At 41.0% G+C, this 25,090-nt stretch overlaps 1 protein-coding gene across 2 annotated transcripts in view; it reads left to right on the top strand.

Moving 5' to 3' along the window:
• lsamp (limbic system associated membrane protein) overlaps window positions 1–25,090 on the top strand; it is a 226,158-nt gene that overhangs the window by 159,776 nt on the left and 41,292 nt on the right. The gene's annotated exons all lie outside the window — the stretch shown is intronic.

Genomic DNA, 25,090 nt, shown 5'->3' on the forward strand with positions numbered 1-25,090 from the left:
GTGAGGCGTTTTGATTTCAGGGGCGAGAGCTGTCCAGAAAAGTAGATGGTCCAAGCTGAGATGAAAATATGAAATCGAAAAATGTGTTACAATTCAATTTTGGCCAGACTGCAGTTTTCGCAGGCTGTTAAAGGGGAACTCGAAGGCATCGTTATAAACAGGAAAGCAAACATACAACAAGTAGGACTGTTATTTGGTGTGGTAACTTGCCAGGGGGTGTGGTGTATATACAGAAACTGCTGATTGTTTTTTTTTTCAGGAATGATCTGTAAAGAATTCCAACCTGAATTTGTTTCAGACTCGTGGTTGTGAAAGCCTTACTTCTCTGTTCTTCTGTTGGGTTTATAACATGAAATATATCCCTGGAAACACTACCAGTAAAGGCATATCAATTTAAAACCAACCCTAACCTGAGTTTTGCTCAGCCACGTACAAGAAATCAATGATACATGAAAATAAATAAAGACCAAATTCTCCCCAGTAAAACAGCCCAAGTCACACATATAGCCGTCCGTAACAAGCTACTGCATGGGCACATTTTCATCTGCTAAATAGTTAAAGCCTAGCAGGCCCTACTTGCCAAAAAGTGTCAAGCAGTTCCTAAAGTCATCAATGTTAATAATAAAAAAACAACAATTAGCAGTAGCTTAGTTTGGTCACACATTGGTATGAATACTTTCCTTGTGCTTGCATTTCTTCACGCGTAACTAACCTGACCTGCTGTGTAGTGCACTGCAGCTCGTGTATATTAAAGACATAAAAACTCTCCTTATAGTGCTGAGGGGGACTGCAGAGTCAGTTAATAATTCTCCATAGGGCCGTTACCTCCAGGGATCCATCTCACATTACACAACGCCTTATGATCCATTGTTAATATAAAACATATCGATTTGTGCAGATTTAAGAGCATTATACCACGCAGCAGATTGACTTATTTCTGAAAAATGCTCGTGGTGCCTTATTTTTTTTTTAGGCCTGTAAACATTCAGGATCTTAAAGAGGAAATCAAAGTCAAAGGTTTGGAAAACACTTGAAAAGATTACATGTCATCTTCCGCCTTTTTTATTCCGCATAGCCACCCAATTGGATGAGGAAGAGGACAGAGAGGCAAGAGAGAGAGAGAGAGAGAGAGAGAGAGAGAAAGAGAGAGAGAGAGAGAGAGAGAGAGAGAGAGAGAGAGAGAGAGAGAGAGAGAGAGAGAGAGAGAGAGAGAGAGAGATAGTGGGACAAATCAGCCACACTCAGTCCCCCAGTGCCTTTGAACTTTCATAATGAAACTGACTCCTTGAAGTTAAAATGAAAGCAACAATTTACCATTTCCCTTTTTTTTCCTCCTGGACTGCTGAGCTTAGGATGCTTTATAGACTGAATATCAAGTAATGGAAGAAAAAAAAAGAGAAAATTAAATAAATAAAACTTCAGTGTCCTTTAATCTTCTCTATGCTAGCTACTCGAGGTGCTCTCATGCATTTAAATGGGTCCATCTCAGGGACACATGACAGGACATGACAGGCGGCCGGGGTATTGACAAGGGGAGGCTGCAGGTGAGCCATCGGGGACAGACGTATTTCACCCACTAACCAGGCCAGCCCAGTGGCCATCGCTCCTGGACGCTCCCCTGATATAGAGGACCACTATTTCTTTTCCCATCGCCTTCACTCCCGGCCACACGTACCCATTACTTGTCTACCACCTGCCAGTATACTTTCCCTCCATCTCTTCCCATCCTCTGTGTGACCCGGGCCTGTCAAATAGATGAACAGCCCTCTGGCACCTTGCTCCTGGCGCGCTTGTGAAGGCCTCTGGAAGTGAGATTGAGTGGCACAGGTTAAACCTGACCTCACCTCCTTTTCTCTGAGGGGAAAGGATGAGGTGTGTTGTGTCATTGTGTGTGTGTGTGTGTGTGTGTGTGTGTGTGTGTGTGTGTGTGTGTGTGTGTGTGTGTGTGTGTGTGTGTGTGTGTGTGTGTGTGTGTGTGTGTGTGTGTGTTGTCTGTCAGAAAACATGTAGTACTGAGTGTGTGTTCCCGCATCCTAGGTAAAGAAAATATTGGCTTGTGAGTGCCTTTTAAGAACTTGACCCTTTCTGAGTTGCAACAGTGTGCTTTTTAACAGATTAATAGAAACCATGTCAGCCTTTCTCCAGTGTTAGTGCCATACAGTACTCAGGGTCGCCTGCTCTGTCACTGTGTGTCTGTGTGTGTGTGTGTGTGTGTGTGTCTGTCTGTGTGTGCGTGCGTGCGTGCAAGCTTGCGTGTGTGTGTGTTTTTCTGTGTGGACCTTCAGCCACTCAGCCCTACTGGTGTTCAGGTCAATCCCACTGCTAGGCCTTGATCCCACTTGGATAAGAGCAGAGAGGCAAACATATGGGGTGGCTACTCACAGACATGACAACAATACTGAACGGGGTTTGCTAAATCTCAGCAGAAATTGCTCATTTTTAAACTAGTGAGAGCGTGTCAGTGACTGCTGTGGTCCGTTAATAACTTGTTCTACCTATTCATTCCATTTAGGAACCCTGTGAAGGGGCAAGAACAGCGCGAGGATGAATCGTTTTTTGTGTTTGTTTTGTGGGCACTTTTTGGTTTCGGTGTGTGTCTGTGGGCCAAGGTCGTTTGTTCAGAGGCGTGCTGATATCTGGTGTCAGAGGTTGAGTTGTATCAAGCTCAGCATTGCTGCACGGGCCCCATGTGGATTCAAACTACCTCCTCTACCTTTTCTCTGTCGGAAATCAGAGAAGAAGAAGAACAGATCGCCTTGAAATGAGAGAACGAGCCATGCGGTCTGTTTTTAGCCACAGTAGCAGTGTAGCTTGATAGATGTCAACGTTGATTTGACAGTTGCTAGGTCTACCACTTTGGTCCAGGCTGAAGTATCTCAAAAACGAACAGATAAGTTCCCTTGATACTTTTTGACAGGATGAATTCTACTGACTTTGGTGATTCCTCTGAAGTGTCCAGAGGTGCATCCCTCTCTCTCTCTCTCTCTCTCTCTCTCTCTCTCTCTCTCTCTCTCTCTCACTGTCTCTCTCTCTCTCTCTCTCTTTCACTGACTTCCTATACAAAAGCATGCTCCACCGGCATGCGCTTAGGCCATGCTGTCGTGAAAACACTACTGCTTAAGTCCAAAGTAGAACTGTTGTAGTAGCTAGTATAAAACAAACTGAAAGTTCCTCATAACCACTTTACCATTTTAATCTCTTATCATCAGGCCAAAAGTGTCCTTGTCAGATACTTTGGTGTGTGACCAAATACCTGCAAAACTAATGACATTTCCACTAGCGTGTTAACACTGTCGCTGTGCCAAAGAACAGCCTAACATAGTGTGTACTTGATGAATGCTCCCTTTGAACTTCAAAAGACTTTAAAGCCATTTTTCTTTTGTCAGTGTTTTAAAAGATCCATTGGCTGCCAGCTGCGATGTGCTTTTGCATGGCCTGTGTACTGGTCCACATCCTCAGTGTTTTTCTAGTGAGTGGACTTGGCCGCTCCTTCCTCCAGGTGCCCACTGCCCCAGCAGATGCCTGGCATGTTAGTTAGAGGGACCATATGGTTAGCCAGTGCTGATACAGGGCTTTACATACCAAGCCTTCTGTGTGGCAGGAGAGGGCTAAACACTTGTCGTGATGGAGCATATGTCTTGTTGGATGTCTTTTTTTTTATGGAGGGCGGCTTTTGAAAATGCTGGGGTGGGTACAAAGAGGAGATTGAAAACTACTGCTGACCCTGTTTTTCCATTAGCGGTGTGTCACTGAATGCCGTTCAAGTCTTTTGCTCAGCAAATCCTGTGTGAAGTGGCGTGAAGCTTTTGATAGAAATGTTCTTGTCTGACTGTATTTTGGATGAAGTAAGCAAAAAAGGCTACGGGCTCACTTGATACTATGTACTTTATAGGCTTAACTTTTACCTTGATTTTGCTTTGTTTGAGTTTGTTCTTTGCTCGGGGTGAAGTTTTTGTCCTTGCACATACTGCTTGCACTGTAATCAAAACGGGGGGGTCCTCAGAGAAACTAAATCCACATCTCACTAATGAGGAAAAAAGTGCTTATCGCTTATGGGAGGAGAGCATTAATGACTCTTCATAACAATATGCTGCTCTCTAATGTATAGGCGTCACACAGCGACAGTAGCTGACTGTTGCGTTACGATGTGCCTTTCTGCCTGCAATTTTGATGGCGCAGCTCTGGGTTTGATGGGGAAATGTTCTTCCCCGGGAGGGTCTTTGAGAGTTGGCACTGGTTGGTTGGTGCTGCCTGCAATGGCCACTGAGGTAAATAACATATGGGCTTGTTATCTCTCCTCAGAGCTAGAAAAACACTTTCACAACACCAGCCACTCGCTCATTAGACTGCAGCTCAAGGCAACGCACAGAGAGAAGGAGAGGCAGAGAGAGGGAAGGAGACAGAGGAAGAGAGACAGGGATGAGACAAGAGTTGAGAATGACGAAAAAATGGGATAAAAAGGCACCCAGGAGAATATAGCGGAAAGGTAAGGAGAGGGAGAAAGAGACACACAGAGAGAGACATATGTATTGTGTGTGTAACAAATGTGAACATAATTCATATTTGAACCCAAGTTTTGGTTGAAAGAAGAAGAAGTTGAAAGGCAAGCAGGGAATGAAGCCCAACCGAGCTACCGGAGAGAAATAGAGCCATGGCTAGCACGCCCCTCTCACCAGCTGGTATAGAAACATCTCTGTGTGTGTGTGTGTGTGTGTGTGTGTGTGTGTGTGTGTGTGCGTGTGTGTGTGTTTAGCCCCGTGAGGTGGTCTCCAGCTGAGTGTGTCAGGTATCTTGCACTCTACAGCAGCTGTTCTCAGCTCTCCACACAGTCAGACCCAAACAAGCTAGTAGAGGAGTTTAGAGATCGGGAACCCAATCAACACTAACACAGTGCATGGCAGTACCTTTGTTTTCACTTTCCCTGAGCATACTATGAGCAAGAAGTGGAGATCCTGCGGTGTCTACAAATTCCCTTTTTCTTAAGATATTAGATCAATTATTTAAGCAGATAAAATAGCATTTTAGGCAATGGAAGTATTATGTGGGATTTTTACTAGCTTTTATTACCTTTTCATACATATGCATGCATGGAATTCAATTAATGAAACCTCTTGTTATTGTTTTAACGTGTTGTTGACAAGGCAAGTTTAATTATAAAGCCCAACTCAAACGCAAGGCAATTCAAAGAGCATACAAAAATACATACAACATTTAGAGAAATTATCATTGTCTCTGTCGTGCTTCATGCTGATCAGTCCTGCAAAGCTGATCAATCAATTGTGATTATAGTATTTGTCACTGTGGCCTGCCAACAGGGCAACATGACCTTGGTGCTTGGCATCAACGAGGGAGGAAAATAAGCAGCTCGTGAAACTGCCTATGACAGCTTGGGTCAGGCTCCTGTCGTGTTGTGAATGCACCGTAGCATAGTGTCTTCTCTCACACACGGGCAGTAAAGCGCGTGTGTGTGTGTGTGTGTGTGTGTGTGTGTGTGTGTGTGTGTGAGAGAATCAGGCGTAGGGAGAGCTGTAAGCCGGTTTATTGCAGTACCACATCACAGAGAGCCTCAGGTACATCCATTAAACGGGCTGTTGAAGTCCTAATGAGCTCGTTGGGAGGATACCAGAGGCCGACCGGTGACTGTCATGTGGCATTACAGGCTCCGCTGGAGGAGTGTATAACGCGATGACATATTTGGGGCGGCTGGAAATAAAGTCACAATTAAATAGCACTCGGAGAGCATCTCACTTTCATGGTTGTGTGTATTTGCAATAATAATAATACTGACATGGATGCCGGGTAGTAATTCAAGTTGTGTAAGGTTAACAAACAGCTGTTGAATTTCCAAAAGAAATGTCTCTTGTTGATTTTTTTTTTTTTTTTACCGGACCGGAAAAACTGACCGATCGATTTAAAACATTAACTTTAATATTCACTCTCCTTTGTGGACATGTACGCTTGGCTATTACATCTAAATAATATGCACAACTTTAAAGACTAGCAATACGTTGTTGGAGTTATTACATTTCAACTGTACTAACTGAAACAAATATATGTATTTAACCTATAATACAAACCTTACCACACTATGGGGCCAGATGTATAAGGCATGACCATTATTTTTGTATATTTAACTTGTGTCCCAGATGTCATCAACATAACTGCACTTAATGGATTTCTTTAGACCTTATTGGCAAGGGTCAGGTGGCGTGCACACATCGATCCCCATTGCTCCTTAGTCATTAACTTGTGAGTGGTGAGAGTCCATCAACCAAGCTGCAGAATAAAATGAAGAACCAGAGCTTGGGTCCTCAGGTTAAGAGTTAATGGCTGCTTACCAAGGAGGCTGGAGTCCTCTAGTCTGGGGAAGGCTCTGAATAGTTAATGGCCACACACACACACACACACACACACACTTGACCATGGACCCACAGAGATACACACACTTAGACTTTCCTCATTATGGGTTGCACTTGCATCTGGACTATTATTGCAATGGGGGCAACTCGAGTAGTATTGATTAGTTAGCATTGATTGCTGGTTTGACTTCCAGAACATCCTTGAGGGCCTTACAAATACGGGGATCATCAATCAAAGGCCATCTGAAGGCCACAATAAGTCAAGCTGTGATTTAATAGACCCCCACCCCTCTCAATGCAATGAACCATGAGTTCAACAGTATGTAGTTGCTTTTAGCTTCTAGTTTTTTTTTTATTGAATTTTGCATAAATCAATCAGATACGGTCTAGGTTTGCAAATGTGGCGCAACAAAGAAAGTTCATACTTCTTTTTTAAGTATACATGGATGATCGTCTCTAGTAATTATTTTTATGAAAAAATATACAAAATGAAAAAGTTGTAAGAGCCAGACATTTTCCAATTAAATTCTTCAGTTTCAAGCTATATCATTCCATTTTAATCAGTTCAAAACCTCTAGTGAAGTTGTATTGACATCATAATTGACTCAATTATTGATAGGGGAAAAAAATTTATCAAAAATGTATCAATAAAACAAACTTTCAAACCCCATTTATATTTTCTTCTTGGAACATCATTGAAAAAATGTTGAAAGAAAAAATATGGGTAACACTTTAGTTCGATAGTCCACAGTTGACACTCAACAAGCCATCAGTTGATACGCAGTTGCATGTCAACAGTGAATGAGTTTACATATCTCAACAGATAAGTAACATGAATTCAACTAACTGTAAGTTAACTATAAGTTGCACTATTAGTAGATGATTAGTTGATATTTAACAGAGCTTGTTCAACAGATAAAAAAACAAGGATTCAACTAACTGTCTGTTAACTATAGGTTGCACTATTAGTAGATGTTTAGTTGATATTCAACAGTGAGTAAGTTGATACATATTTAGAATGCATTCAACTGTCAGTTAACTATAAGTTGCATGTTTAGTAGATGTTGTTTTGTACACGTAGCATGCATTCAACTAACTGTCAGTTAACTATTAGTTGCATTATTAGTAGATGGTTAGTTGATATTAAACAGTGAGTTGGTTGATACTTAACAAAGATTGTCATCAAATATGTAACATACATTCAACTAAGTGTTAGTTAACTATACGATCATTTTATTTTTACAAATACAGTCTGCAACAGACATTGTACTTTTTATTACATGTTCTTTACAAATATTCAACTATCAGTTGAGTGTCAACTTCTAGTAAGTTGACTATCAACTGCTGTTATCAACCAATTCTCAACTTACGTTTCATATGAATCAACTTTCCCCCACTCACAAGGAACACATCTAATGAATGAACATTCAACCCTCTGTTGATCATATATGTTCATTGTAAAATAAAGATGAGAATGTTTTATCAATCAATAGGCACCCTGTGTAGGTGACTACCTGTTGATTGTCATATGACTGTCGACAAACTATCAGTCAATATTCAACTTAGCATAAGTAGACAGGTCTTGGGACTGTCAAATTAAAGTGAAAACAGTTTAGTGTCTACACACTATTAACAGAGCAAAACAGAGAAAATAGTTGATTCTCAACAAACTATCAGTCGACGTTCAACTAAGCATTAGTAGAGAGGTCTTAGGACTGTCAAATTAAAGTGAAAACAGTTTAGTGTCTGTAGACACTCTACAAACTAGTAACAGTAGAAAATAGAGACAAGTTTTGCTCAACTGATGAGTAACACTGGATGACCCCAAAGTAAAGTTAAAAAATATATAGGCAGCATATCTGAACAGGAAAGAACATTTATTTGAAGTAAATTTAACTTTTTTCAGTAGTTACACAACATGTAGGTACACAGCAAGTACCATTAATACCTCTAAAAAAGACAATAAAACTAATGCATGTATTTATTTAGGTGTCACTTAGGCAATTGTTTAACGACAGATCGTCCAAAAATTGACATTCAAAAAGCTCAGTAAAGTGTACCATAACACCCAGTACCACTAGTTATGATACTGAGCAAACATATGTAATATATAACATCAGTTCTCATGAAACGCTTTGTTATGGTAAGAAAAAGATATATAATTTTGTTATGGACCAGAATATCTGAAGCTCCTAGTAGCTCGGGAGAAAATGGATTAACAGCAATGGTGAAACAAGACACACTGATTCAGCAGTTAGGTTGGACAAGTAAATGTAAAATACTTATTTTCTACTCTCTCTTCCTTGAAGTGTATGTCATTGTTGATTCTCAGTAAAACATAAAAAAAACACAACAGTGCCATTTTTTTCATTATGGACTCAAGATAAAACAACTTAATTATCACTCTCCTGTGACCAACCACTAGTTTAACCTGGTCCTGCCACTGTCATTTGACTGAGCACATTTGAATAATTTTTCGCTCTCTTTAGATCCAGAGTTGTTGGGTTACTAGCCACTCCAGGCCTGCTGTACTCCTCTTCAATTTAAGCAGTCGGGCTGAAGAATCCAGGAATCTTGTCCTATCACCCAGTTGATGAACATAGAAAGAAATGATCTGAGAATTACCACAAAATAGTTCAAATGCATTTTGATTTCCTTTATCTAAATCATTATAGCATTGTGGTTCCACATTAAAACACATAATGCTTTATATTGCTTTAATAAAATATATTTGGTACCCTAATCAAATAATTCTCACTGAACCTTGTACAGATTTAAATTATTTTTTAATTAAAGAAACATGTAATCTCTATGACCATTCTACACAACACCACATGCATAGACTCAGTTTTTGCTCACTTTAGACTGAAATAGCAATGTGCACTTTGAATGTGGAACATGCAAACATTTATTCAAATACAGTTTAGTGTCTATAAACACTTTATTTAGACAGATACTTGTGAAGCTAGGCAGCGCTAGGCTCATGCTAACGTAGCTAATATAGCTAGCGCGCTAGGCGCGGCGCTAATGCTAACGTGGCTATGCTAGCGGGAGGCCGCGTCGCTAATATATATGACATTATTGTTACATACACAAAACGATATCTCACAAATACCTCAGTTAACTCACCAATTATTCCCTTTGGCTAATGGCAGCATACTTGTGACCACCACGGGTCTTCAGTGTGAGATGGATTGGTTGGTCAAGCTGGCTTTTAGCACATAGCTTTACTGTCCAGGCACACATCCATTTTTTAGCTGCCCAGGTCAGTAAAACGAGCCCTCTCTGTCTCGAAAAAGCCCTAACCACGCTGGGGCAGTTCAAGTGCTTGAAAAAAGGTGGGTAATCGTAATGTCGATAATATTCGAAAATCCAGACTCCAAACATATTATCACCTTCCCAAAGTTTAAATACATATTTATAGATAGATAGTTTTTTTATATAATTGTTAATATCAGCAATGGCTGTATAAACCTCTCAAGATTAGAGGACCTAAATAGGCCTACATAGAGTGGTGTGCAATACAATGAGAACGTATAGTGGTTACTGATAAATAACAACTATAACCTGTAGGACATTATTGATAATATTGTGAGCAGAAATTATATGAAAAAAATATATATTGATCTATTAATGTGTATTTTAAACTTTGGGAAGGTGAAAATATGTTTGGAGAGACTTTATTTAGGAAACATATTTAATTTCTAACTGTATCGACATTACGATTTCCCACTTTTTTCAAGCACTTGAACTCCCCCAGCTTGGTTGGTAAGGGCTGTTTAAGCGAGATGTCTCGTTCTTTACTGGCAGCCAGAGAGAAGGTTGTGTGTCTGGTCAGTAAAAGCAGCAGCTATATGCTAAAGACCGCTTGACCAACCAATCCATCTCACACTGAAGACCCGTGGTGGTCACAAGTATGCTGCCATTAGCCAAAGGGAATAATTGGTGAGTTAACTGAGGTATTTGTGAGATATCTTTTTGTGTATGTAACAATAATGTCATATATATTAGCGACGCGGCCTCCCGCTAGCATAGCCACGTTAGCATTAGCGCCGCACCTAGCGCGCTAGTTATATTAGCAACGTTAGCATGAGCCTAGCGCTGCCTAGCTTCACAAGTATCTGTCTAAATAAAGTGTGTTTATAGACACTAAACTGTATTTGAATAAATGTTTGCATGTTCCACATTCAAAGTGCACATTGCTATTTCAGTCTAAAGTGAGCAAAAACTGAGTCTATGCATGTGGTGTTGTGTAGAATGGTCATAGAGATCACATGTTTCTTTAATTAAAAAATAATTTAAATCTGTACAAGGTTCAGTGAGAATTATTTGATTAGGGTACCAAATATATTTTATTAAAGCAATATAAAGCATTATGTGTTTTAATGTGGAACCACAATGCTATAATGATTTAGATAAAGGAAATCAAAATGCATTTGAACTATTTTGTGGTAATTCTCAGATCATTTCTTTCTATGTTCATCAACTGGGTGATAGGACAAGATTCCTGGATTCTTCAGCCCGACTGCTTAAATTGAAGAGGAGTACAGCAGGCCTGGAGTGGCTAGTAACCCAACAACTGGATCTAAAGAGAGCGAAAAATTATTCAAATGTGCTCAGTCAAATAACAGTGGCAGGACCAGGTTAAACTAGTGGTTGGTCACAGGAGAGTGATAATTAAGTTGTTTTTATCTTGAGTCCATAATGAAAAAAATGGCACTGTTGTGTTTTTTTTATGTTTTACTGAGAATCAACAATGACATACACTTCAAGGAAGAGAGAGTAGAAAATAAGTATTTTACATTTACTTGTCCAACCTAACTGCTGAATCAGTGTGTCTTGTTTCACCATTGCTGTTAATCCATTTTCTCCCGAGCTACTAGGAGCTTCAGATATTCTGGTCCATAACAAAATTATATATCTTTTTCTTACCATAACAAAGCGTTTCATGAGAACTGATGTTATATATTACATATGTTTGCTCAGTATCATAACTAGTGGTACTGGGTGTTATGGTACACTTTACTGAGCTTTTTGAATGTCAATTTTTGGACGATCTGTCGTTAAACAATTGCCTAAGTGACACCTAAATAAATACATGCATTAGTTTTATTGTCTTTTTTAGAGGTATTAATGGTACTTGCTGTGTACCTACATGTTGTGTAACTACTGAAAAAAGTTAAATTTACTTCAAATAAATGTTCTTTCCTGTTCAGATATGCTGCCTATATATTTTTTAACTTTACTTTGGGGTCATCCAGTGTTACTCATCAGTTGAGCAAAACTTGTCTCTATTTTCTACTGTTACTAGTTTGTAGAGTGTCTACAGACACTAAACTGTTTTCACTTTAATTTGACAGTCCTAAGACCTCTCTACTAATGCTTAGTTGAACGTTGACTGATAGTTTGTTGAGAATCAACTATTTTCTCTGTTTTGCTCTGTTAATAGTGTGTAGACACTAAACTGTTTTCACTTTAATTTGACAGTCCCAAGACCTGTCTACTTATGCTAAGTTGAATATTGACTGATAGTTTGTCGACAGTCATATGACAATCAACAGGTAGTCACCTACACAGGGTGCCTATTGATTGATAAAACATTCTCATCTTTATTTTACAATGAACATATATGATCAACAGAGGGTTGAATGTTCATTCATTAGATGTGTTCCTTGTGAGTGGGGGAAAGTTGATCCATATGAAACGTAAGTTGAGAATTGGTTGATAACAGCAGTTGATAGTCAACTTACTAGAAGTTGACACTCAACTGATAGTTGAATATTTGTAAAGAACATGTAATAAAAAGTACAATGTCTGTTGCAGACTGTATTTGTAAAAATAAAATGATCGTATAGTTAACTAACACTTAGTTGAATGCATGTTACATATTTGATGACAATCTTTGTTAAGTATCAACTAACTCACTGTTTAATATCAACTAACCATCTACTAATAATGCAACTAATAGTTAACTGACAGTTAGTTGAATGCATGCTACGTGTACAAAACAACATCTACTAAACATGCAACTTATAGTTAACTGACAGTTGAATGCATTCTAAATATGTATCAACTTACTCACTGTTGAATATCAACTAAACATCTACTAATAGTGCAACCTATAGTTAACAGACAGTTAGTTGAATCCTTGTTTTTTTATCTGTTGAACAAGCTCTGTTAAATATCAACTAATCATCTACTAATAGTGCAACTTATAGTTAACTTACAGTTAGTTGAATTCATGTTACTTATCTGTTGAGATATGTAAACTCATTCACTGTTGACATGCAACTGCGTATCAACTGATGGCTTGTTGAGTGTCAACTGTGGACTATCGAACTAAAGTGTTACCAAAATATGATTTGCACACCACACCATTGACTCCCAATATGATGGAGCCCGGTTATGCTGAGTCCGCTGTATACTGGACGAGGCTGGAAATGGCTTTGGGGAAGGGGGGGTAATGGTGGTTTCATAGAAGGGGGGTAAAAGGGGAGTGGTGGGCTGTGAAACCCATTTCAAATGAGCTGCATAGGTGTATGTATGGGGTTGTGGGAGGCCTTGTGATCTCTGATAACTTTTTGTCTGCACAAAGGGACATAATGAGGAATGGTATTTGGAAGTGAAAGAGCAGAGGGCAGGCAGTGGTATTAAACAATTGAAGAAATGATACCTGTAGAGGGAATGGCGGCCATGGTAGCCGATATTCTATAACCTTGGATTTAGCTTGTCTAGCCATCTTTGTTTTTTTTTGTTTTTTTTTTGTTCTCATTATCATGAGCTGTGCGATATTGTAAGCCTCTCTAAATCATCTGAAGGCTGGAATACAAAAAATCCACTTTTCCGTTTTTTGGCAAGCCGGGCACACCTTTTGAAGATGCTGAGCTGAAAGTACAAAGCCATTTCTCCTGTGCAGCCAAAGGATTTACAGAGGTAGCTCCGTTAGGCAAAGATAAGATTGTTATATGATACATGCAGACACAGAGATTTTTCATAAGAGCTGCCATTAGTTTTGTTTTGCACCCCTCCCTCCCTGGCTGCCTGTGTGGAGCTTGTTAGCAAAAAAGCTGCTGCTTCACCTTTCTACCTTACACCTCTGCCTTTTCCTCTTTCGGTGCAAATACCAATTAAATGTCTACGTGATTTACGAGTCGCTGCTGTCATTGGGGAGGGCGGGGGGGGGGGGGGGGGTGTGAACTGAAAAACATCTTGTTAATTAATGGCCTATGTGTGTCCCCGGTCCATGTATGAGGAATGGATTGGGGGAAAAGTTGATGGCTCTCACATGCAGAAATACTCAGAGAAGGCTCCCTTCATTTTTATCTTCGCTCCCTCGCTTCCAATCGGTGCCTCCAGCAGGCCATTGCATCTGTCTCACATCCGCTGCTTCCTTTTGAAAAGTTTCACCGGCATCTTGGGGTTCTTAAAGTACTGCCGCTGCTGACGGCTATGGTTGGGATAAGGAGGAGAGTCTGTCATCACCCCCTCTCATCTACCTTTCCCTCTGCCTGTCTGTAACAGCTAACACGGTGTACTGGAGGGGGGGGGGGGTGCATTGCCAGGGACACTTGAGCTCCCTTTCCTCCTGCAGTCAGTAACAGCAGCGTCAGCCCACTCCTCCTCCGGACTATGCATTGTCATTCCTTTCAATTCTGCAGCGCTTTGCAGTGTGAGGAATTGGTGTGTGTCGCCGCACTAAACACACCCCGAGGTCTCAGATCAAATGAGATTGGTGCTCCTCTTTATTTAGTATGTGGTGACTTGAAGAGTGTGTGTGTGTGTGTGTGTGTAGGCGTGTGTGCTTGTGTGTGTGTGTGTGTGTGTGCGTGTGTGTGTGTGTGCACATGTGCGTGTGACTCATGTAATGCAGATTACATCGGGTAACAATATCATCATGAATAATTGAAGGGATCAGCGTTGGATATTAACAATGAGTCACACAGTATAGGGACAAACTGTCTAAGCGGCAGAAAACAAAATGTGTGTTTATGCGTGTGTGTGTGTGTGTTTTTGTTTGTGTGTGTGTGTGTGTGCGTGTGCGTGTGTGTTTGTCTATGTGCACTCTGAGGTGTGTATGCATCATTCAGCACTAAGACTCCATTTGACAGCTCATCCCAGAGGCTGGGTATTAATCTAAGGAGATGTGTTTTTATCAACACAGGCACATTGCCGTCATTTAGAGATGTAGCACAGTGATTACATGTTTTTCTTCTCCCAGAATTCCACTGGCCTTTTAAACATGTTAGTTATTCATGGTAAGGGTGAGGGTGCACATTTCCGTGGTAGATTTAGCAAATACAGTACAGTATTTTGAGATACTCTCTCTTGGTTTGTACCGTATGGGATGGTTAATGTGTGCGAAAATATGCACACACAAGCAAGCAAAACACACATCGGCATTAAGACACAAAGCAGATGCTTGTTTTAAAGTGATGTCATTTAATCATTTAGGATATGACAGGAGCCACACTGCTGGCCAACATGCTGGTTCTACTAGTCTTCTTCTTGGGGGAGGGAGGAAGGGAGGGGGGGGGGGGGGATTTGGGCTGACCTTGTTTTATAGAACGCAGGTAATTGGCAGTAAAGCTTCCGAGCACTAAAAGTTAAAAGCTAAAGGGCTGCGAGTGCTTTCTCCTGATTATCTTCTAATGGTTTCAAATTAGCCGAACATAATCGCTCGCCTCTTCTGCGCGCACGCTGCCACATCACTCCACCACATGTCATGTTGAGAGCCAGCGGGGGGTAAATCTAGGAATGGAGCGCAAATGAGCCCGCAAGGAGGAAAACACAAAACATGTAAAAAAAAAAAAATGGTATACACAGAAACGTTGACAGTATGGATGATTTATGACTGCACAACTTGGATGGCTTTTGATTTAAAAAAAAGAACTGCGACGATGCCTTTGCTGTGCTGGTAAAACAAAAAAATATTATTCATGTTTAAGGTGAAGTCAGCTATTCTGGAGAACGCTTGTGGTCAAAAATTCACTCATCTGGAAAATCTCACAATCTCACAATCCGCTACCTATCCATATACTGTGTTGCGCACTAAAAAAGAATAAGCTTGTGTTAATGCACAGCCTAGGCTCTGTAAACGGGCATGTTGCTAGCTACGTTTGGCCCACCTTGTTTAAATCCACTTTGTTTACCTTATCCGTTTACAGATCCTAGGCTGCGTATTAACATTAGATGTTTTTTTATGCGCACACACAATACGGACAGAGCCGATCATGGGGAGATATTCACTGCTTTTTTAAAAACCTGCTTATTTGTGTCTTTAGAGTCACCTGTATGTTGTTGTTTTCACTAACATTCAGTGATGTGGCAAGGTAAGAGAATGGATTTCACAGTCAAAGCCCAAAGCTGTTTCACTATTTTATTGTTTCCTGCGTTGAGTTCCAAAGAAGTGGAATGGTGTGTGTGTGTGTGTGTGTGGCGTGGTAATCCTTGAATCGTAATGAACTGTTTAGGCTTGTATATACAGCAATCTGACAAAGTCCAGGTGGGCCACGTCGCATCTCGTATTACCTGCTGCCTTTCCCCGTTTCTGTACAAAGGTTAATTTCATGCTCAATAGGACTGCATCTGAGATAGACCCGGCAAGAACGGCGGCATATTTGTGATGTCGCAAAGAATAGACCACATGTGATTATTAGAAATGGAGAACAGAGGGGGGAGGGAGAGCCAGGCAGCATGGGAGGGAGAAAGAGAGAGAGGGGGGGGGGGGGGGGGTGCTCTGCAAATGTGTTAGCAAGTAGGCTATAGGTATTATGGAAAAACTAAAAGCATTGACGCAAGTTGGCTCATTTCTGCTTTTTAAGATGCACTTAATCAGTCTTGTTCGTGTATTTGTGACTAGCAATTTTGATGATTTTTTTTAGCATTCAACTTTCAGGCCTTGTTTCTGAGCGTTGGTCTTATGAACTGTACACAGCATTCCTCGCCCTGTGTTGAGTCTTGGAAGTTAGTTCAGCCAGTTGTGAAAGTGGCAAATGAAGCGGCCAAGATTCACTGAGTCACATTTAGCAGAACGTTGAAGGTTGTCTCTTTTTTTTCCCCCTCATGTGCCTATTTAGTTGTGATATATTTAAGCATTTACTGCAATTTGTATGAGCATGCTGTTTACCATGTAAGTGCACAAGCAGATGTGGAGGAGTTGGGGTGTATCGTTGTGAATGGCACACACAGTCATATACATGTATGATTAATTAATTGTCTTGCTCATGTTGGAAGCTCACATTTAGAAACATGTATTTATGCATGCCTCGATTCGGCATGAATTTTGTTACAGAAATGTGTTTCTTCCGAGTCAAAGATTTGATTATTTTCAATATTTCAATTTTTCTTGCTTGCTTTTTTGCTGCAACATCTATGCATGGTGCAAAGGCAAAATGTTAAGTGACGGTTGGCATACACATCACATAACACATGCTTTACATTATACCCAATCCCCATGCTCTACACACTCTTGCTTTCAACATCATTACATAGGGCAGTGCACATTACTTTATGGATTAGCAACAACATTAGCATTGGTGGGAAGTAGATATTGCCATCTTATTTAGATGTGTGAGCATTAATTGACAATGTTCATTTAAAAGAACAAAATATTATTATTGTCCTTACTACCTCATTTGAAGTAGCCTGGCAGTTCCAGACCTGCCACTAGGCGCTGGCAAATAAAATCTGCTGCGCCTGTTGGTCTGGACACTCTCCATTGAAGCTTTTTCAAAAAGTCAAGAAATCCTGACTCACGTTTCAATTGGTTCTATCTAATATGGGCGGACCAGAGCCTTATGTATGGGGCTCTGGGGCGGACGTTACCGGATGACGACAGTGCTGGGCATGCGCCGTCGAAGCCGTGATAGTAAACATCAAAGATGGCTGCGGATATGTTGTTTCAGTTTGAGACGGCTTTGGCCTCGACACTTAAAGGAATACTTCACCCATACGGAACCAGCGTTCTATCATTATAAAATAACTATTATAATATAATGAATGAGGTTTTTCTTCCCTCAGTCTTCCCTTGGCCCAGCTGTCCTGTTAATCCTAACCCTTACTGTGATGTCACAAGAAGGAAACTGTAGGGTTAGACAGTGAGACCATAAAACACTCTTTCTGCCTTTTCTCAGGCTAAAATGATCCGATTTCATTTTTTTTTTGCACATTTATACTACATAGGATCTCAGAGTTCAATACACCTTCATATTCCAACCGGTGAAGTAGGCCTTTAACGATTTGGAAGACGGCACTCAAATCTTTCATTAACAAGGAAGAGGAATGTTCTGTTTTGCCGACCGACCACAGCAAAAGTTTAATTTAACAGTTAATCCCGCTGTTCGCTAAACGAACGGGGCTTCATACGTCACCTTGCTCATTGCTCTGATTGGTTGTGGTGCTATCCAATTGCGTGCAGTGGCATTTGAAATGCACGAGTAGGAGCCGCCCCTTGAGTTGGGAATTACTATTGATCGTGGCCAGACCCTCTATCGTTCAAGATATCAGGGTCTGGATTTCCAGGCTACATTTGAAGTGTAAAGTCTTTGAATTTCAATTATGTTGTTGAATGGTTAATACATTGGTTATTAAAAACATATGTAAAGTACTTACACTGATTACTGTAAAGTCTTGACAAGTGTAGCCCTTAATCGCAGGGCCACACATACACATGTATTTGGATGCCATATAATCATTTTCAAGACTCAAGACGTCACGGCATGGTATTGAAAACAGTGTTTGGCAATATACGCTATTCTAAGTGCAGGTTAATGTCATCGCTAATGAAAAGAGAATGAATGGTTAATTATGCAAAGATCCGTGGGCAGTGCTTTGATCGCCTTCTATTGCTTCCCATGGTGAATAACTCGTCACATGGACTATACGGAAGTGCCTGTGGCTTTGTGTGTGTGTCTCTCTCTATCTCTTTCCTCTCTTTTGTCTCTGCGGGCGCACAGTTAATGCACTAACCTACAAACACAAACACATTCCCTACTAATTACTCTTGCTCTCAGTGCTCTTTTCTCAATCTGCCTGTGTGTGCTCTCTCTCTCTCTCTCTCTCTCCTCTCTTCTCTTTCTTTGAAGTTTTGAAATTAAAGTTGAAAGCGAGGTCAGCGGTATTTATAATGTTTTCATCCGAGATTTATTATGTTTTGAGGAATTGAAATTACGTAAACCAAATAGGAGATCATTAGCCTGGAGGGGGCGTGATGTTTTTTTTATTTCTTTGGTTAAAGAGACCTGTCAAAGCTGAAGAGTAGAAATGCTCCTGTGTACTGCCGATATATGGCTAGGAATATAAATGAATTCTGCTTTGGGGATCGTGAGGAGAAAATAGAATTAAAACAGAATACATTTGAAAGTGATTTCTCCTAGGTGTAGAGGTCTGAGTGTTCATGTGTGAGCATATGTGAAGTTGTGTAGTATACAGTATGTGTAGTAGCACCTTTCTACTGAACAGCCTCCATTTTGACTTTAATAGATAACAAGTCAGCTTAAAGTGGTTATCACGATCAGTAGTATTGGAGACAACTAGCACTGTGAAGTGAAAGATAGCAGCCAGGTTTTTTTATGTGAAGAAGAAACAGACAAGATGCAGTTTTTTTCGTTTTGTTTTAAAGTAGGAGCTATGTGTTGCAGGAGCAGAAAGGGAACCTTCAGCATCTGGTTAGTAAAGCTACAGTACATTGTGTTTGCCCTGTGAATCCCGTACAACGCACAAGAGCTGAGCCCAATTCGGCTCACGGTGTTCAAAGACGAGTATTCAAGTGGCACAACATAACAGCATTGGTATAGCACATTAATAAAGAAATCTTAAATAGCGTTAAGTGCAGCAAAGCGCATACAATTTCAGTGTTATCCAAGAGGAACAAGACATTGACATTCTTGCCAATCAAATTAGATTAACCGTCAATCTGACAAAATATATATATATGTTTATATTTATATGCAATATAAAGCACCCATTATATTAGTGGCGGAGACATTTTAGAACTTGAAATCGGTTCTCTTATCATTTAAATAAGCAACTGTATGATTAATTAAAGGCCGTGGAACATAAAAAGAAAAATGTAATGTCCAAAAGTCCATGATATAAATGTGAGGCAAAAAAACATCATTCATTTAAGCACTGGTCAATTTTAGGATGTTTGGCTATTTTTTTGTTTATGTCTTCTTTCATTCTAGTATCAAGACAAGTTCCGTTTTAGTGTTCATTTTAACAAACACACATTTCTTAAAAACAAGAGCCGGAAATATATTTTATAAGACCTGTATCTGAGTATCTTTTCTTTCTTTCATTTACAAAAAATAAAAAAAAGCCTGTAACCAAAAGCTGTTCTGTGTTGTAAAAAAAAAAAATTAAATTTAAATCTGCATCTTTATTCAAGCATCTCAAAATATTTTGTTTCACTTTAAATAATCAACAGGCATATTTTTTGTGATGATGTATACAACTTAAAATGTCCACCCTATCCACCTGCAGTGCTTCCCCTTAAAGAGGACCTATGATGCTTTTTGACTTTTATGACCTATAAACGTTGTTATGATGATTCATAGTCATGCTTAACCATACTAAATTATCAAATAATGACTTACATGCATTTCGACGTATTCCCTGCTGACCGTCTGGGGTGTCTGTGCCGAGCACTAAACACTATTCTAGCCAGTCGAGAAGTCACGTTTTCAAAGCGGTCTACCCTTTGTAACTGTGTGACGTCGCATGTAACTTTGTGAAGTCACCACGCGGATGTTTCCATGTATGGTAATGCTGTCACTTCCCTGTTCGCGTCTGCCTCGCGTCTGCCTCGCGCCCTTATAGGTCCATGCTCTCGCTTCCCGCCACTGAAAGTGTTCCGGAAGGAAGGTAACCAATCACAACGGAGTGGGGTTTGCAGGAGGGGGGGAGGGTAGCGGAGATGGCCGATGCACAGGCGGAGGGAGCGGAGATTGCCGAAGCACACACACTCAAGTGTTGACAGGACGTGCTGGATCGCCAAAATAAGAGAAAGAGCTTCCCGAAAATCTACATAGTTTTTTGTGATGTGATTCGTGTCAGGTTGCTCTATAGCAGTGTAAAACAAGAAATTAAGACCAGAAATGTAGTATAATAGGTCCTCTTTAAAGATTGTTATGCCCATTTACCCTAATTCACACACACCCAGCCATAAGGGAGAGAGCGTTTGCAGGGAGAAGATTGCAGCGTATCTCTAGTGAATTCATCCACCCGACACTTGTAGAGGTAAAATGCTTTTCAAAAGAGCTGCCCTTTCCAACATTGTTCCTTGAAGGTTGACCTATGACAAAGATTACCATTCACTCTTTTCTTCTCCCTCCTCCCTCCCACTTCATTGCTGACAGCTGGACGGCGGGCGCGCTGTACACTGTATGGCCAACGGGAGCTGAAATGTCATTTGCACTATTGCCTTCATTTCTTCATCTCTCTCTCTCTCTCTCTCTCTCTCTCTCTCTCTCTCTCTCTATCGCTCTCTCTTTCCATTTCCACTATTTCCCTTCCAGTCCCTCCCATTCATGCGGGGGGTGACAGGGTTATCAGTGAATGAGCAGTTGTTTCTCAACCCATCAATTTTTTTTTTCTCTATTCTTTCCAAGGATTAATTCACCAGTCACACATCTTGCTCGGCCAATCAACTCTCCCCACACTGCACCCCGCTTTAGTCGTTTTTTGAGCAGGGGTGAAAAAAAAGCCAATTGGATTCTTTGTCACCTCAATCGAGTGGCTCAGCCTTCCGCCGTCCCCCCTGTGCGCTCCATCTCCCCATATCTGGAAAACACATCTTCATTTCAGGCATGGTCATTTGACTAGAGCAATAACTCTGTGTGACTTCATTTAAAACGTTGTTTGGAACCATTGTGAAAGTCGTGTCAGTTGGCATTAGAGGGACGGGTTGCTTGGAGACGCAGTGTGTGTGTGTGTGTGTGTGTGTGTGTGTGTGTGTGTGTGTGTGTGTGTGTGTGTGTGTGGGGGGGGGGGGGGTGGGGGGGGGGGGTGTGTTAGTGATTCTGCACAAAGCCAAACGACAAAGCCTCAATAATAACCTTGCTGGGGAAACTATCTGAAAGAGACAAACACTGATATATTGTTTCTTAGAAAAAACATGGTCGATATTATGAAGGGAACGGGGGCAACCTTTATTTCAATTCAACGCGGCAGCTGAGCTCGCATATCAGATTTTGAGTGAATAAGAATTCCCGTGGTGATGCGGCTCTCGCAAATGTGTTTACAACTTGGAATTCCTAAATGCTCATGGTATAGATTTTCCATATGTGTTTTTGTCAGCTGCTCAGTCGGCTCTTCGAGGTATAAATACATATATGCAGTAGAGAGAGATACATCCTAAGATTCAGCTTAATAAAAGCACTATATTTAAAAGTGTACAACTGGGAACATGCCTCACTGCAAGAGGGAGCCACAGTACCTGGCGGCAAGGTAGCACTTAAACAAAAGTGTGTGAGCATAGCACACTCGTAGGACCACTGGGTAACTTTAACGATGCAGTTGGGGTTTAAGGCCTTTTTATGGACAAAGTCACAACAGTTGTTGAGCGCTGGCCAGGGTCTGTTACTTTCCACACCGCAGCTGATTGCACTGCTGTTGACACTTTTAAACAGGTGACCCCATAATAGTTAATGGTTTTACTTTGCAACCTTGCTTTTAATGTGTTAATTATTTAGATGGCTAAATAAACGTTGATCTCATGGTCAGGAAAGTGTACTGGGGGGGGGGAGGTGTCCTGGGGCCAGGGCAGAGGGCATAGCAGCTCTAGAGGACAGGCAGGAGGCAGGCAGTGACAGCAGACCCCCTCAGGAGGCAGGCGGTAAAGACAGAAGCCCTCCAGACACAGCCATAGGTCAAGGCAGAGTGAAGGGCCAGTGAGCATGGGGGCCGGTGGCTGGACAAGGGCGGACTAGGCTTCAGCCAGGACAACACAGTATAGGCATAAGGGCTGACTCTGGGTCAGGCTGAAGGTATGTGGGGATGGCAGAGCTAATGAGGAAAGTGAGGGAAAAAAGGTGGTGCAGACAGACAGGTAGAGCAGTCAGGTGATGGTGGAAGGAGTGAAACTGGGAGGAGCCTCTGGTGGATGGATGGGGGGTGACACAGAGAGACACTGTGCCAGCTGTATTAAAAACATTCAAAGTGAGGAAAACACTAAGATATACACATACAAACATACAGCAGGTTATAAAAGTGTGCAGCTCTCTCCCAGCCTGATCAATTGTTTCTCGCCCACAGGTCAGTATGGCCTTTCTCCTATCACCCTGTCCATTAGTGGAAGGCAGCCTCAATAGGTTCATGTAGTCGTCAAGAGCCCACAGTCAGACCGGACCCTCCCCACACTCTTCCGTTAGTGAAAGGCAGCCCCTGATTGGTTCGTGTAGTTGTTGATCTGAACATGGATCGACGATTAAGCTTGTGAGATATGGCTGGTCTCATGAGGCTCGATTGACGATTACACGAACCAACCAGAAGCTGCCGTTTCACTATAAGGGATGAACATCAGGTCAGAACGCCGGTCCTGATTGGCCCATTCAGAAACCAACATCTCTCTGGAATAGACTTGTTTAATACAGTTTGTGTTGAGAGGCATTTAAACAAGAACTTTCTTTTCAGTCCTTAATATAGTTAAACAATATATATATGTATGTATTAGTGGTGGGCCGTTATCGGCGTTAACGTGCTGCGTTAACGCAAAACTCTTATCGGCGATAAAAAAAATATCGCCGTTAATCTCTTATTCCACCTCCTGTTCGGCTCAGGGGAGATGGTTCCCTCCAGGGCCGATGGCTGTTCGCCGTCGGGGTGAACCCCCTTCCGTGTGTTCTCTGGTCGGGTAATAATAGCCGGGGGCCGTTGTTGACACTTGAGGAGCCTTTATTGCAGGAGCGAAGCTTCTCTCACACACCCGCCGCTCTCTCTCTCCATCACTTGCCCACGACACACACCACCTGGCTGCAGGATCGCTAATGTAACACTCAGCGCCAAACCCCCTTCACAAATCTGTCTATTCAATGTTTACTTATGAATGTATCCATGTACGTAACTCTGACATGTACATAACTTAATTTATTGTTAATAATATGGTCTGTTTATAAATTCGGCATATGATTAAAGCATCTAAACGCCCGTAATCATGTTAAACGTTTACTGTTTTTAAGTTATTAATGCCACTCGCTCCCGCAGATACACAGCAGAGGGAGGTCTTATATTCAGCCATTGCTAAAGGGAGTGCTGTATTATGGAACGGCCGCTGTGGTACGAAATTCCAGTCTCAACAATGTTTCCTACACGAAATTATAACTCTAGCGTCTACAGCCCGTTGTTTTCATGTAGTGTAACTTGTGTAATGTGTTACATTATTCAGCTGTTGCCGTGATGTCGGCTAACGCTGATGCTAATGATAACTAGCTCTCCGTCGCACAATAGACTGTAGGTTGGTGTTGCAGCCAGCTGTTAGGTGAAGCGCTGTCCCACAGGTAAAAGCCATGGACCTAAAGCCTGTCCAATATTCACTCTAGTCCAGCTTCTTGAAAAGTTTATAAGGACTTTATTATTTATGTAAAAATTATATTTAATGTTTCACTTGAAGCACAAAAGTAATGGCTTTATTTTCTGTTATAGCCTATAGCCTACCCAACAAATTAGTTTTTTCGTTTTTTTTAAGCACAAAAAACAGTGCAATGTTGTGATTTTTAGCCTTATATCTGATTAAATTGTTAGAATATTATTTGTTCGCAATAATTAGACACTCGTTCTGATGACGAAATGAAAGCCACCTGGCTTGAGAAACACGTTCTCAAAGACTTACTTTGAGTCATTATTTAGGGAGCACACACATATTATGAATGAATTCAAATGAGCCATTTTAATCTAGATTAATCTAGATTAATTCCAAAATTAATCTAGATTAATCTAGATTAAAAAAAATAATCTATGCCCACCTCTAGTATGTATACAGTATATTTGTATATTGTGTGCACATTAATATACTATCAAAAGTATAGAACACAATGAAAACCCCAAAGACCGGACACAGAAACGAGTACCTGAAATTAGAAAAGTAAATCAACTTGTCACAGGTTTAGAGGGGTATCAAGTTACTCCTTCTTCATTTGACTGTATTATGCATGCTCCAGCATTCATCATATTCCTTGGATTAATATTTATATGTCTTGCCTGTTATCTGGATATATGATACCTTATCCCAAACGCTTCCTCAACAGTTTGTGAAAAGCGTGATGTATGCCTCCTCCTTCCACAATGATCGATTGCGTCTTTGCTGCTGACTTGCTTTAAAGCCGACTGTACCTTCTTAATTCATCGGAGATGTGTTTTCTATTTTTTTTGCAAGAGTAAAGGTTTTTCCCTCCCTATGGCTTTGCCTCTTTTTAGCTTTCTGTTTACGTGTGGGAGTGAGAGCAGCAGTGGGAGTGAGATGGGTGATCGTAAAGGCAGGCCTGTCATTAAACACTCTGTCTAGATGAAATGTAGCTCTGTGTTACTTTGAACATCAGTGTCACATACACACATACACACACGCTTAAAAAGTTTCTTCATTTAACCTTTAAATTCTGTATTAAAAGCCTCCTTTTTCCGAAAGTGTGTGTGTCTGAACTCAGAATCAGTGCCAAGCATCTGGATCCCACTCCGTACCCACATGGCAATGGAAGCAATCTGTTTTCATGAGCTAAGCTCCCCGAGCAGGAGATTAA

This window comes from Ammodytes marinus (assembly GCF_949987685.1).
Source record: "Ammodytes marinus genome assembly, chromosome: 3".
NCBI classification, from domain to species: Eukaryota; Metazoa; Chordata; class Actinopteri; order Uranoscopiformes; family Ammodytidae; genus Ammodytes; species Ammodytes marinus.